This window comes from Procambarus clarkii, chromosome 4, assembly GCF_040958095.1.
Source record: "Procambarus clarkii isolate CNS0578487 chromosome 4, FALCON_Pclarkii_2.0, whole genome shotgun sequence".
Classification (NCBI taxonomy): Eukaryota; Metazoa; Arthropoda; class Malacostraca; order Decapoda; family Cambaridae; genus Procambarus; species Procambarus clarkii.
Genome location: NC_091153.1, coordinates 31,290,153 through 31,304,761, shown reverse-complemented (window position 1 = coordinate 31,304,761; position 14,609 = coordinate 31,290,153).

Below are 14,609 nucleotides of genomic sequence, written 5' to 3'. Positions count from 1 at the left end.
TGTGTGTTTGTGTGTGTGTGTGTGTGTGTGTGTGTGTGTGTGTGTGTGTGTGTGTGTGTGTGTGTGTGTGTGTGTGTGTGTGTGTGTGTGTGTGTGTGTGTATGTGTTTGAGGGTGTGTGTATGTGTGTGTGTACTCACCTAATTGTGCATGCGGGGTTGAGCTCTGGCTCTTTGGTCCCGTCTCTCAACCGTCAGTCAACAGGTGTACAAGTTCACTGTCTGTGAGGGTGTGTGTGTCCTCACCAAGTTGTACTCACCTAGTTGTGGTTGCGGGGGTTGAGCTTTGGCTCTTTGGTCCCGCCTCTCAACCGTCAATCAACTGATGTACAGATTCCTGAACCTTCTGGGCTTTGTCATATCTAAATTTGAAACTGTATGGAGTCAGCCTCCACCACATCACTTCCTAATGCATTCCATTTATTAAATACTCTGACATTGAAAAAGTCTTTCAAATGTCTCTGTGGCTCATTTGGGTACTCAGCTTCCACCTGTGTCCCCTTGTGCGTGTACCACCCGTGTTAAATAATCCATCCTTGTCTACCCTGTCAATTCCCCTGATAATTTTGCATGTGCTGATCATGTCTCTCCAAGCTCTTCTGTCTTCGTGCGACGTAAGGTGCAGTTCACGAAGCCTTTCCTCATAACTCATGCTTCTTAGTTCTGGGACTAGCCTAATGGCATACCTCTGAACATTTTCCAGCTTCCTCTTGTGCCTGACTATGTACGGGCTCCATGCTGGGGCTGCATACTCCTGGATTGGACTTACATATGTGGTATACAAGGTTCTGAAGGATTCCTTACACAAGTTCCTGAAGGCAGTTCTGATGTTAGTCAGCCTCGCATACGCCGCCGATGTTATTCTTTAGGTGTGGGCTACAGGAGACAGGCTTGAGAACCCTTGGGTCTGGCACTGCCCAAGTGGATGGGTCGAGACACAAACTAACATTCGTGTCTTTTAAGGGTTTCCGTTTGCCGTCGCGAGAGCGCCTCGTGATGAAATTGAAGAGTGTCTTCTTTATCTTGCATTAAATAGTAAGCTGCAATTTATGTTAAGTGTTGGAAGGTGGGCACGTTTCTTACGATTGTATTTGTATGGATATGTGTGTGTCTTATGACCTGTTGAAGGAAGCTGAGTTGTATTGATGGGACAGTTTCTGTATTGTTCCCCTTTGTCAACAGTAAGTAGACAGTTCACCGTCTATGCAATTTGCTTTAGGTATTTATTCAATTGAAAATTTCTACATATGTAATAATTTCAAAATAAATATTTTAATGTTTTAAAATATATATATAACAGTTTATAAGATATTTTACTTCTATTATTTAACTTTTCTTTGGATTTTAAGTTCAGGAGAAAAATCGACAAATTCATCAAGATCGCACTTATTGTGTATTTGTGACCATTTCGCTGTTTTTGTGGGGGAGGAGGATGGGTTGGAGGACGTCCAGTTAAGCTGGCATAGCATGTGGAGTGGAGGAAGTGGAAGGGGTGGGGGGGGGGGGAGGTGTTAGGCATCGAGGTTAAGCCGGTAAAGAATGATACTGTCCATTAGTCTTGTGCTGTAAACTTCCTTTCTGCCTTCGAAGTCCAGAAGTAAATATTGTAAGTCCAGAGAGCTGAAGCTGGTGAAGACTACAGGCCCAGAGCCCCTCAACGTTTAGAGTGACAACACTGATGGAGATTACAGGCCCAGAGCACCTCGAGGCCCAGAGCGCCAACGCTGACAAAAAGCCCTCCGATTAGAACCACAAAAATACCCTGCAATGGAAAATTATATCTTTATTACCACTTAGACAGTATTATTGTAAAGTTTCTGAAACATTATACTGCTGCATGATATCCTAAATATATGATAACATATTCAATATATTGGAGATATGATAACATATGCAATATAATTGGTACATGATAACATTTGCAATATACTTGAGACATGATAAGATGTTCAATATTCAGCACCTTACCCACAAACTGGACATAGAAAGCACGGAGCTGACAGAAATCTTCGACGGAGCGGCCAGGCAGGACGTGATGTTTGGAAAGACTGTATTCACCCAGTAATGATAAACGCCGCTTTCTACCAGACCCATAACCCTAGGAAAATAATGCATGTACACAAGCACACACACACACACATATATATATATATATATATATATATATATATATATATATATATATATATATATATATATATATATAAATATATATATATATATATATTGTGACGGTAACGCGTTGGTGTTCGGCTGTTTAAGGCTAGGGGTATGGCCTCGTCACATAGTTATAAAAAAAAAGTAGAAAAAACTGGAACTTCGTCTGTGGTAAGGTAAGGAGAAGACACACAAAACACAAGTAAACTTTAACAATGAAACTTTAATTACGTTAATTAAATCAAAACATGAATAAAATGCACAAACAAATTCTTATAATAAAATCAATCAAAATAATAAGAATAATTAGATGACACAATGAAAAGTTACGTTAAGACAAAATAACAAGAAGTGCAATATACAAGTAAATGGGAGGTGCTGGAATATTGGCTTAAGCTACCACTTCCCTCAGTACACGCTAGCGTCTAGCCGGGAGGAGTGGTAACAACGAGAGCACTGAACATTCTGAGGTAGGAGGTTGGGGCGACCCCAGACATCAAGTAGTATGGGGGGGCGAGTGCAGGTGCAGCCAGACCGGCGACCAATCAGCGGAGCCGGTAGCGATCAACATGTAGTTTGGTGGTTTGAGTCCGAACAGGTGGCTGGCTGCATATGTTTTGCTCACCCTGGCAAGCCTTGCTGGTGTTGTTGTTGTTGTTGGACATGTCTTCCATAGTCGTTTTATATAATTTCGACGACGTAATTATGGAGGGAAGAGCAGGCTCAATCTCTTGAAGGAGATTATCGTCACAATATATATATATATATATATATATATATATATATATATATATATATATATATATAAAAGTTTGTGAGGGTACCACCTCTGGTGCCAATGTGGGGACCCATAGCCTCGGAGAAGAAAATAAAAAGTATTCAGAGGAGACCTTGTGGTTTCTCACTGAACACTAATATTATCTTCTCCTACCACCCCCATTCTTTTGTATGTACACATATATATTTACTTTATTTGAACTTTGTTACAAAAAAGGAGTTACATATGGGTTACAAAGATGGTTGTCATAGGTTGTCGAGTTCCTCCAGCTCCTCAGATGGCGGGCAGGAACCCTGGATGCAGTGCGCATTTCCCCTCTGTATCGCCACACTGAGGCGCTGGAAAAGAAAGCTTGCAGCTCTCGGGTCCCTTGTTGTTTCAATGAGCCTAGAACCCAGTTCCATCAAAAAACTGGTAGCACTTTTACCCCAGGCGCCGAGCGTCTCAGAAGCAATGGGGACAAAATTGTAGTGGTGATCCAGTTCTCTATACTTACGGGATTTGGCTGCTTCCCTGTGGGTGGCAGCGCCACCTGGTTGTGCAACACTGAGGTTAATGTAGGTGTTAGCCAGGGTTGATACGCATGTGTAGTCCCATACCAACTGCTTGCCAATCTTCCAGGGGTTCACTGTGATACCATCCGGGCGACCAATAAGAGCATCAGAGTTACGGGTCGTTAGGTAACGGGGCTCTCTTTCAGCTGGGCATCCAGCTGTGGTGAGGCTCCTCTTGATGATGTCGTTAACTTCACTGTGCCTCCAGTGCCATCCCCCTGTGCTTTGGCAGAGTAGGCCATGGTGACCGTACCTGTCAGCCACCACCTCGCCGCAAATACACCTATATCTGGTGTGGATTGGGGCAGCAAGGCGGAGGGCCACAGTAATTCGGAGGGCGTGTGGTGTGAGACGCGTGCCAGTTGCCGACATTGGGGTTGCTAACAGGAAATCCCCTGCATGTGGTGCTGCTACTGCTGTGAAGCGAGCAATGTCGTGTTGTGTTGTTGCAGCACCCAGGCACTCTGCAGCAACTTGGTCTACAATGGGACCATCCCAGCTGGATTGCTTGTGGGATTTTTGGGATGGTGGTTGAGGTGATTGGCCTGCACGAGAGGCCCACTCTGTGGCACAGCGTGTAAAATTGGGATCATGTACACCTGCCAGCTGATGTAAGTGGGCAGGTAGAATTTCCTTCACAAGGTCGTCGGATGCTGATAAGGAGGACAGGAAGGCTGGAACAGCGATTTGCGCTGCTGTTCGAACTCCGAGGCCCCCAAGTCTTACGGGAAGAGAGGCTTGTTTCCACTGTAGGTCATCGAGAGAGAGGTTAAGGGCTTTTTCTAGCATTGATTTCAGTAACCGGTCATACTCACTTAGTTTTTGGCTACTGTAAGATGGTGAACACCTCAGAAAGTAGGTTAACCTGGGGAGGGACAGACATCTGGTGATGAGGTAGAGTGCATCATGAGCATCAATATCCTCAATCCTCCCATCCATCCTCTTAAGGTCGGCGATTTTCTTATCAAGGACCTCATCGATGGCTTTCAACCCCAGGGGAGCTCCTAGGAGTGTGCTGTCTTCAGGTTTAGTTTTATGGATATTTGGCAGAAGACCCTCTATTCTCTCTACGATGCCCTGGTTGGAACATATTATTTCACATTTAGAAGGGTTCAGGGTGAGGCCTAAAACTGCACCTTGCTCCTGGATTTTTCTGATGCCCTCCAGGAGGGAGTCTTGGGAACCAGCTAGGGTACCATCATCCAAGAACCAGATGTTAAGCTCGCTGGACAGGACCTCTGTGACTTGTTTGATGACTAAGCAGAAAAAGAGAGGAGCGAGGGGGTCACCCTGTTGGACGCCTTCTCGCGAGTCAATTTCATGTTCGCCAAAAAGTAGCTTAAGATCCATACTGTAGCATGAATGTACAAAAGGGTAGAGGGAAGGGAAATGACTATGAACCGCACGGAGTACAGCATCCCTCCGCACCAAATTGAAGGCATTTTTGAAATCTAGCTTGATAAGGGCCTTTTCGTCTGTGATGTTGGCGATGAAGGCTCGAGCTGCATGGGCTGCCGCCTCACACCCTTGTGGAATGCCAAACCCGAGCTGTTTTGGCTTCAGCATGTTGGCCGCTGCATCACTAACTGTTCTTGCAGCTGCCTTTGCGACGAGACGCCGGAGAGAATTGCCCACAGCTATTGGCCTGATCCCTCCATCCTTTTTCTTTAGAGCACAGAGAGATGCTCCAAAAAAGATAGGTCTTATGGACGCTAGTATGTTGCCAGCTAGACATGTGTTGGTGAATCTGGTTAGTTCCATCAAGAGGTTCTTTGCAATGTCACCCAGTGCAGGGTTGAGCATTTGCTTGAGGTGGTTGGGTTTTAGTCCTGTGAACCCACCTGCTGATCCTGTAGGGAAGGACATGGCTGCTTTATGGACCACAGATTCAGCCACCCAGAGAGGTTCTGCTCCGGTAGCCCCCACTTGTACAATGTCGTCCTCACGCGGAGCCCTGGGTGGGTGTTTCTCCCTTAGGGCTTGAGCTGTTGCGGCATCTCTGTCGGCAATTGAGTCCTCACTGGTGATGACTCGTATTGCGCCAATAGTGTTTCCTTCTTCTATTTTCTTGGTGACTGATGTTCTGATTTTTGATGTCTCGGATATGCCACTGTTGCTCTTCCTGCCGTGGGTGTTTCTCGCGCGAGTGGGAAGGCGCACCTGGTTGTCCTCCCTGGGAAAATCATTTATAGCTTTGATGACTGAGGCAGCTAAGGTTTTGTCTCTCCTTGCAGGGGTGGCTAGACATATGTTGCCAAACATTAGGAGGTTGTGCCATGCTTGGGTCGTTCCAGGAGAGTCGTTGACCTTTCTCAGGAGGGCAGATAATTTGGCTGCTGCATGGGGGCGGGCTGCTTTAGGGATGTGTTGCAAGGTTCTGGCCGATGTTGCTTTGATAGCTTCTAATAAATTTTCTGTGGGAATGAAGGTCTGGGAGGTGTTTTGCCTTACGGGCGGTGTGGGCTGTTGATTGGTGTTCTCCCTGGGAGGGCGCCCAGAACCCAAACACCTGGCTCCGTTGTGGTAATGAATGCGCACATTATCGTCACTCAACCGGATATAGCATACCCGGTCACACGTCTGACATCTACCTTGTCTACCCCTGTTTGATGGCTCATCTTGGCTTGGAGAAGCCTGGCTATCTGTTGGGAGCTGCGACATGGGCGGGCGCTGGGCTGGCGCTGGGCGGGCGCTGGGCGGGAAGGTGGACGGCGGGTGGAGGCTGGGGGGGTGATCAGCTGGCCGTGGCACTTACTACTCAGGTGAGTGGTAATGCATATACCACCTCTATACAAAGTGTGGGTATACACCCACTACACAATATATGGGTATACATTGGGTGGGTGGGTAGCGTAGACACACATGGGAGCCTCCCGGCTTCTATGGGCGGGTGGCAAGGTGGCCTCGTGGGTGGGGAGGCGACGTGGTGGGGTGGGTAGGAGGGGGAGAGCAGGTACTTCCCGGCCTGGGCGCTGGGTGGGGGCGGGGGTTAGGGCGACACTAACACTGGTATAATTTCCCCGTATATCACTGCACAATAATGAATGAATCACACACTTGTAATCTGACTCACTGCACGTGTGATGTACTCACAATATGATAGATATGTTGCGCCAATTATCGCTGACAACGTAACTTGTTCAGCAAAACTTTCAAAAAAGAAAAACACAAAACACTATTTGGCACACACGTAACCCCCACCTCTCTCCTGGCCACACAACACCCCTCACTCACCCCCCACCTCCCCTCACTATGGGAGGCCTGCAGGGTCCACCCTGGCCCCTCACTACAGCCTCCATGACTCCACACTGCCAACCCACCTTTTTTGATAAGTTTTCACATAGATGGTACACCGTAGGCACTTCCGGCCACTCCCACGTCTGCTTGGTGTATTCACGGTGAATATGGTTGAGTCTTGGTACGGTGAGGCTAAGATGTCTCAGGGTAATGGCTGAGAAGGCAGCAGCTCCTCCGCCACACGTCCGTCCCCTAGGCCTCTCATATATATATATATATATATATATATATATATATATATATATATATATATATATATATATATATATATATATATATATATATATATATATATATATATATATATATATATATATATATATATATATATATATAACTGAAAACTCACACCCCAGAAGTGACTCGAACCCCTACTCCCAGGAGCAACGCAACTGGTATGTACAAGACGCCTTAATCCACTTGACCATCACGACCGGACATAATGAGGTGATAGCCGAGGCTATTTGAACCACCCCACCGCCGGCACTCGGATAGTAATCTTGGGCATAGCATTTTACCAAATCACCTCATTCTTTGGGGCACACGTGAGGAACACAAATGCGAACAAGCCTGAATGGTCCCCAGGACAATATGCAACTGAAAACTCACACCCCAGAAGTGACTCAAACCCCTACTCCCAGGAGCAACACAACTGGTATGTACAAGACGCCTTAATCCACTTGACCATCACGACCGGACATAATGAGGTGATAGCCGAGGCTATTTGAACCACCCCACCGCCGGCACTCGGATAGTAATCTTGGGCATAGCATTTTACCAAATCACCTCATTCTTTGGGGCACACGTGAGGAACACAAATGCGAACAAGCCTGAATGGTCCCCAGGACAATATGCAACTGAAAACTCACACCCCAGAAGTGACTCGAACCCATACTCCCAGGAGCAACACAACTGGTATGTACAAGACGCCTTAATCCACTTGACCATCAAGACCAGACATAATGAGGTGATAGCCGAGGCTATTTGAACCACCCCACCGCCGGCACTCGGATAGTAATCTTGGGCATAGCATTTTACCAAATCACCTCATTCTTTGGGGCACACGTGAGGAACACAAATGCGAACAAGCCTGAATGGTCCCCAGGACAATATGCAACTGAAAACTCACACCCCAGAAGTGACTCGAACCCATACTCCCAGGAGCAACGCAACTGGTATGTACAAGACGCCTTAATCCACTTGACCATCACGACCGGACATAATGAGGTGATAGCCGAGGCTATTTGAACCACCCCACCGCCGGCATTCGGATAGTAATCTTGGGCATAGCATTTTACCAAATCACCTCATTCTTTGGGGCACACGTGAGAAACACAAATGCGAACAAGCCTGAATGGTCCCCAGGACAATATGCAACTGAAAACTCACACCCCAGAAGTGACTCGAACCCATACTCCCAGGAGCAACGCAACTGGTATGTACAAGACACCTTAATCCACTTGACCATCACGACCGGACATAATGAGGTGATAGCCAAGGCTATTTGAATCACCCCACCCCCGGCACTCGGATAGTAATCTTGGGCATAGCATTTTACCAAAACACCTCATTCTTTGGGGCACACGTGAGGAACACAAATGCGAACAAGCCTGAATGGTCCCCAGGACAATATGCAACTGAAAACTCACACCCCAGAAGTGACTCGAACCCATACTCCCAGGAGCAACGCAACTGGTATGTACAAGATGCCTTAATCCACTTGACCATCATGGTGGACCAGAGGTACCACCTCTGGTGCCAATGTGGGGACCCATAGCCTCGGAGAAGAAAATAAAAAGTATTCAGAGGAGACCTTGGGGTTTCTCACTGAACACTAATATCTTCTTCTCCTACCACCCCCATTCTTTTGAATGTACACATATATATTTGCTTTATTTGAACTTTGTTACAAAAAAGGAGTAACATATAGGTTACAAAGATGGTTATCATAGGTTGTCGAGTTCCTCCAGCTCCTCAGATGGCGGGCATATATATATATATATATATATATATATATATATATATATATATATATATATATATATATATATATATATATATATATATATATATATATATATATATATATATATATATATATATATATATATATATGTATATATATATATATATATATATATATTCAGTATATATATATAGTTCATATATATTCATATATATTCAGTATATATATATAGTATATATATACTGCACTCAACTTCAGCGCCATCTGCATAGCCGATGACTAAGCGTGCACGAGCCATTGGATTTAGAATATTCTGTGCTCTCAAAGCTGATACACCTATCTAATATACGCTCTGTGTAATAGTGGACGTTTTCAGCCAGCCAATATTCTCAGCACCTTTTAATTCATTTTTTGTCTTGTTCATTGTAGAGTAACGTAACCACTGTTTTATTTTATATTAATTTTTGACTTTGCAATCTTGTTTATTTGCACTGTACATAGCCAAGGGATTATCTTTGTTCATATTTGTTTTCAAGTTAATTAAAGTTTCATTGTTCATACGATTTGTTTTGCGTGTGTTTCCCTTACTTTACCACAAGAGGCAACAGCCACACAGTCAACTTTTTTTTTTTTTTTTTTTTTTTGTAAATGTGATTGGCATTTACACCAGCCATTGGGAGCCTCACGCAGGTACTGATACTAGAACATCAATTTGTGGTAAGTGTACTTAGCTTTGATACAGTTGCTTTTCAATATTTTCATAACTTTTAATATTTATATGGAGCTGTGTATTTTGTGCATTCCGAGGGTAACATATTGTGAGTGTTGGATAACTGTGGATTACGTGGTGACTGGAGGCCTCGGTCACTCTCTTAATTGGTCTTTCATCCCTCAATGTTATTACTAATGTATTCCACGTTTTTCGTCCCTAGAATATTTCTCAATTACGACAGATCATCATTTTAGTACCCTGGTACTTTGATTTGTCTTCGGGCCACATACCCTATCTTCTGCAATCCGACCAAAGGAGGATAAAGAGGGCCATAGTTCCTCTTGCACGGACTACGCTGTTGAGTTGGGACCTCAACAGCAGTTCTCGTCACCAGTTGACACTCGCACCCCTACACATCGGTCAGAGATGATGATATTTACTCAGGTAGGGAATTGGCTTTCTTTTTCAGAGCACAAAGAACGCTAATTCAGTAAGTATCATTTAGTTAAGTAGGAACCCCTTGCTTCTGTCCTATAGAGACCCGGCAAGGTATCCCTACATTCTTGGACTACCCTTTCACTTTTGAAACAATTAAAAGTTAAATTTGTTTTTGAAACAATCAGTTTCATTTATTTAGTAGGATTTTCTTGCCCTTATTCTCTTATATTGAGTACCGGGTACAAGATTTCCTGTGATTTTGATTGAATAATTATTTAACATTTAATATTAACGTTAATTGTTTTTACATTAACGATTGAATTTCCACAGGATAGTCACCAGTTGCCACGTCATCGTGTTACTGACACTTATAATATCACAAGTATATATGCTGTACATTTATTTGCTATCTCTAAATGTTTCGTCTCCCAGCATTTCGTAATGATCCAGCAAGTGAAGTAGGGAACTTAATTCGTGCCAAGAGGACAGAATTACAAACTCTAGCACATGAGTATCAATTAGATGTTCCCCATGGAGCCACCAAAAATGAATTGCACATTATTATCCTGGACCACCTCTTAGATGAAGGAATTATAGACTGTGATTCTCATGAAAAATATTCTATTGCAGATTGGCAAGCTCTGGCAGCTATGAAGTTAAAGCTAGAACTAGCGAAGGTAGAGCGTGAACGCCAAAAAAAAGCTCTACAACTCGCTAATGCCGAACGTGAACAAAAAGCTCTACAACAACAGAAAGCTCTCCAGATAAAGGAACGCGAGGCTGCCCTAAAGAAAGAACAGGAACGCAAGGCTGCCCTAAAGAAAGAACAGGTACGCGAGGCGGCCCTAAAGGAATGCGAGGCGGCCATAAAGGAACGCGAGGCGGCCCTAAAGGAACGCGAGGCTGCCCTACAACGTGAGCGGGAGAGGGAACAGCTTGAAGCAAGAAAACGTCACCTGGAGAAGCAACGTGAGCACGATAAGAAGCAAGCTGATAGCGCTCTAGAATATCGTCAACAAGAACTCGACTTGGAAACTACACACCACAATCAGTGCCAATATGCTACAGCTAGTCTTCCAGTAAGCTTCAATGTCTCCCAGGCAAGTAAGTTAATGCCACCATTCGTTGAGACAGAGATAGATGTGTTTTTTACTACTTTTGAGGCCCTAGCTAAAAAACTTAGCTGGCCTGAAGATCAATGGTCTACACTTCTCAGAGTGCATCTCACAGGTAGAGCTGCAGTTACTCTCAGTACCTTAGCGTCTGAGAATGACTACCAGACCCTAAAGCAAGCTGTTTTAGACGCCTACCTTCTCTCTACCGAAAGCTACAGACGAAAATTCCGTGATTATCTAAAGGCAAGTACCACCACCTATTTAGCATTTGCCAATACTAAGAAAAGATATTTCATGAAATGGCTGGAAGCAGCCCATGTCTCTACATTTTCAGAACTCGTCAACCTTATTCTAGTTGAGGAATTCTTTAGACGTGCTCCTCTTTCCATCCGTCTATACTTAGCAGACAAAGAGGAAACCGACCTCATCAGATGTGCGAAGTCGGCTGACACCTACAGTCTTATACACCGGTTAACACCTGACACACCTTCCAGTAAGAAGTTTTGGTCTAGTTAGGACAAAGTGAGTACCGATCAGGCGAGCTCTCAATTGTATTGTAGGTATTGCAAGCTCTATGGACATACCATAGATAAATGTGGAAAAACCCAATACAAAGGCTATAGTGAAACTCCTAAACCCAAACCGACGCCTCCTAAGTCCGGTAAGCCTGTGATGAATGTTGGTGTTCCTGTTAATGATCTTTCTCTCTTCAGCAAACACCTGTACCCTGGTACTGTCTCTGCCAATAGTACAGATTCGGAGGGACGCTTCAAATTGAAGATCTTGAGGGCTCTTCAGTTAATACTATTGAAATCGGCTGTGCCTAACATCACCTACACCGGGAAAACGGTTCTTATCACTGACCTCACTGCTACCACTCCGTATCCACTCGCCAGAGTCCACCTGGATTATCCTTTCGTGACCGGTGAAGTCCAAGTCGCCATCAGGGAAAAGCCTTTTCCCATGTTAGGGGTACAACTTCTCCTGGGCAACGACTTGGCCGAAGATCTGCAACCTTCCAACTTGATCATGGACAAACCCCAGGTTCTCTGTAGTGGAAAACCCCCATCTTAAAGCATGTTCCAGCAGAGGTCCAAGAAAGTGATGAAGTCTCTCCTCCAGTTTTGGTGACAACCCATGCGCAAGCTGCACGCCTGCAACCAGCTGAATCTACTGCAACAGCTGCCCCTCAAGACCATCAGAATCTACCACCGAATCTTACTATGTTGGAGTTCCGAAAGTTACAGAGGGAGGATCCTTCATTAACACCATTATTCTTCCAGGCCGAGACTCAATCTGACAGTATTCCTGGGTTCTTCCTAGAGAATCAGTTGCTATACCGCAGGTACAGACCCAGTAAACTAACGGAGGATGACGATTGGGCTAATGTCGACCAACTAGTAGTTCCCACCAGCCTACGGCCCGATATTCCACACTTAGCCCATGAAGCGCTTTCTCACTACAGTTTTAATAAATCCTATCACGGAATCAGACAAGACTACTTCTGGCCACGTATGGTTAAAGATCTAAAAACTTATGTACAACAGTGTCATACATGTCAGATGGCAGGAAAACCTAACATCCCGATTCCCAAGGCTCCTTTAATTCCTATCCCGGTGCCTTCGGAACCTTTTCACAGACTCATCATAGACTGTGTTGGTCCTTTACCCCAGACCAGTTCTGGCAACGCTTATATACTAACCATCCTGTGTCCAACCACCAGATTCCCCATAGCAGTCCCTGTAAAGAACATTACGGTGGTGAAACAACTATTGAAGATCTTTACCCAATATGTATTTCCTGGGAAGATACAAAGTGACTGTGGCACCAACTTCACCAGTGATCTCTTCAAGAAGACACTGGAAGAATTCAACATCACTCGGGTATTGTCCAGCCCCTATCATCCTACTTCACAGGGTTCTCTTGAACGTAGTCACCAAACGATAAAATCACTCCTTAAGAAATTTTGCGATGAAACCATGAAAGACTGGGATAAACAACTTGACATCATCATGTGCATTTTCAGAAGTCTCTGAAATGAGTCTCTAGGAGTATCTCCTTATGAGATGCTCTACGGAGGTAAGTGCCGTACTCGTCTTAAAGCTTTTAAAGACTCTCTACGTAATGCCACTTTCAGTGACCCTCAGCATGTGCCCCAGTTTCTTCAAAACTTAAAGCACATTCTAGAGAGTACGTAAATTTGCTAATGATAATTAATTGAAAGCTCAAGATAGGATAACACTCATTTTGACAAACGCAGCAAAATCAGGAAATTTAAAAACAGGAGACTTCGTTTTGGCATATTTTCCGATCCCTGGTTCTCCATTGCAAAATAAGTTTTCAGGACCTTACCTCATCAAGGAGTGCAGAAATAACCACAACTACGTTCTTGAGACTCCAGATAGGCGGCGGAGGACCCAGTTGTGACACTTCAATCTTATGAAGGAGTATAAAAGTATTCCCCCCACTGTGCTAATATCTCTCTCCACTTTTAAAGATCCATACCTCCACAGTGAGACCTTCCCTGCTTCTCCTCCTGAAAGCACTAACTCTGAGTCAATGCCTTCCAGCTCGGAAATCCTTACTGATCTTCCTACATATTTACAGGACTGTAAATAGGACGAAGAGGTTCTTCCTGTAATAGTGCTCCTCTCATCAAAGTTCTTCAAGAACATCAGAAGTTGTTCAGCGATGATCCCCAGGAGTGTAATGTGGTTCAGCACGACACTCGGCTGCTTCCTGATACCCGGCCGATTCGTCAATCCTTCTACCGTATCAGCCCGTACAAAAAGGAAGTTATGCGTGCTGAAGTACAGTACTTTCTGGATCATGGGCTGGCCACCCCGTGTGAGTCCCCTTGGGCCTCACCCTGCATCTTGGTGCCGAAACCGCACGGTAAAGTGAGGCTGTGTACCGACTATAGGAAACTAAACCTTGTGACTGTCAAGGATGCTTACCCTTTACCACGTATAGATAATATCCTTGATGCAGTAGGTAATGCAAATTATTTGTCCCAAATTGGTTAGTTAAAGGGCTATTACCAAATCAGCCTGACAGAGAGAGCTAAGGAAATATCTGCCTTCACCACTCCTTTTGGCCTATACAGATATGAACGCCTTCCTTTTGGACTGTGTAACGCCCCAGCCACCTTCCAGCGAGCTGTCACCCGCGTCATCTACGGCCTACATCACACCTACACCTACTTGGATGACATCGTTGTGGCAACTAAAACCTGGAGCGACATCTGCAACGATTGTTCTCAAAGTTCCTGACAGTTGGCCTTACCATCAACTTGGGCAAGTCCACCTTTGCCAAAGGTAAAGTGCGTTATCTTGGTCATGTGATAGGGAGTGGCAGCATAGCTCCTTTAACAATTCACGCTCAAGCCATTCAGCATTACCCACAACCTACAACCAGGAAGCAGCTCCTGCGCTTCCTTGGCCTTGCATCTTACTATCGTAGGTTTGTGAAAATATTTAGTACGGTAGCGACACCATTGATTGATCTGACCAGCCCCAAGCAACGGTATCATTGAACCATTAAACAGACCATTGCCTTTGAACAACTTAAATCTCTGCTATGTTCTGATCCCAT